At 41.9% G+C, this 1,827-nt stretch overlaps 1 non-coding gene across 1 annotated transcript; it reads right to left on the reverse strand.

Moving 5' to 3' along the window:
- Window positions 1-627: 627 nt before the first annotated feature.
- LOC133780706 (small nucleolar RNA R71) lies at window positions 628-734 on the reverse strand. Its single transcript, XR_009869526.1, has one exon. It is a non-coding gene; the product is annotated as a small nucleolar RNA R71 (small nucleolar RNA).
- Between the last annotated feature and the right edge of the window lie 1,093 nt (window positions 735-1,827).

Consider the following 1,827-nt stretch of genomic DNA (forward strand, 5'->3'; position numbering starts at 1 on the left):
TTACTCAGTAACCTCGGGGAGTTCTAGTAAGGTCTTAGAGATCACCCCAAAACCTCCAAATCTACCTGGGAACAAGTTTAACAAAAAAAATAAAAAAATAATAAATCTAATTCTGATTTTCGAGAGTGGATGAATCATCACGAAACTTCTAGTGACACTTGTTCCAATTCATCCACTACTCCTTCCGGAACTCCTTCCACCAATCCTGCTTCTCCACAAAATTTCGCTGATAATAATCCATTCGCAATGACTCAAAATGATGAAATCCAACCAAGAACTCTCAATGACTACCTCCATCCTACTCTCACTTCCACGCCTTCATGCATTATCTTCCCTCCTAATATGCCCGCGTTAGACTTTAAACCTGGCATGATTCAACTCTAGCCCACATTTCATGGAATGGAAAACAAAAGCCCATACATGCATATCAAATAATTCTAGGAGGTAGTAGCCACGTTCTATAACCGAGCTGAAAATGCTGATGTTGTGCGACTGAAGTTCTTCCCTTTCTCCTTGAAGGACAAAGCCAAAAGCTGGTTGTACTCTTTGAGACCTAGGTCGATTAGAACATGGGAGGAGATGACCAAATCTTTCTTTCTGAAACACTTCCCCAGCCATAAGACCAACAGTCTAAAACGATAGATTTCCACATTTTCCCAAAAGGACAATGAAACGTTCTATCAATTCTAGGAAAGATTCAAAGATCTGTTGAATCAGTGCCCACACCATGGCTATGAGAACTGGCGTTTGGTCAGTTACTTCTATGAAGGCCTCACGAGTCATGAGCGCCAGTTTGTAGAAATTCTATGCAATGGTGAATTCCTTGAAAAAGAGCCAGATGATGCTCTTGAATATCTCGAAGAAACCGCGAAAAAGTCTCAGACCTGGACTGTTCCAAGTGCTACTGACAGCACCAACCGACACAAACCATCAGGGATCTATCAACTTCGAGAAGAGGATAGTTTTAAGGCCCAACTCGAAGCTTTGAAAAAGCAGTTTGAGGTCTTGATGACGAAGAATATCCAAAAATCGCACATGATCGCTCAAGCGGAACCGCAAGAACATTGCTTTGTTTGTGGAGGGACGGAGAACTTAGCTAAGGACTGCTTAGCTTTGAATGAAATGAGGGGGGTTTATGAGGAGCAATGCAATGCCTTAGGGGCATATAACAAGCCATTCTCCCATACGTACAACCCTGGTTGAAGAAACCACCCAAATTTCAGTTGGAGAGATTCCAACCAAGCTCAATCGTCTGGAGGCCAATGGAGAAATGAGCAACAAGTTCAACCATCAAAGGCGTATTCTGCACCTCAATACAATGCTCATCCACAACGAAATTCTCTCGAGAATACTCTTCATGCATTCATGGAGGAACAATCCAAACTAAATCGCCAAATGATGGAAGAAATCAAGGAAATGAAATGTCAATTCTCAAAATTGACTGAAACCTTGGCCATTCCGGAAAAAGGCAAACTTCTTTCCCAACTGAAATTCAATGTGCAAGGCCAACACATGGCCCAATCTTCAAATTCTAATGATCAAAATGTCAAGACAGTGAATGCCATTACGACGAGAAGCGGTAAAACTCTGCAAGACCCACCCATAAAACCCAACACTCCCAGTACTCCAAAAGTCATTTCAGACCACCACTCAATGCCACTCCAAAAGTACCATTTCTCCAGGATTTGAAACCTGTTGGGAAACTTCCTGATAACCAAGCTAAACTCCTTGAGCACTTGACACAAGTGAAGATTTATCTTCCTTTACTTCACATCATTAAACAAGTGCCCGCTTATGCCAAAATCATCAAGGATCTTTGCACTGCAA

Source organism: Humulus lupulus, chromosome 5, assembly GCF_963169125.1.
Source record: "Humulus lupulus chromosome 5, drHumLupu1.1, whole genome shotgun sequence".
NCBI classification, from domain to species: Eukaryota; Viridiplantae; Streptophyta; class Magnoliopsida; order Rosales; family Cannabaceae; genus Humulus; species Humulus lupulus.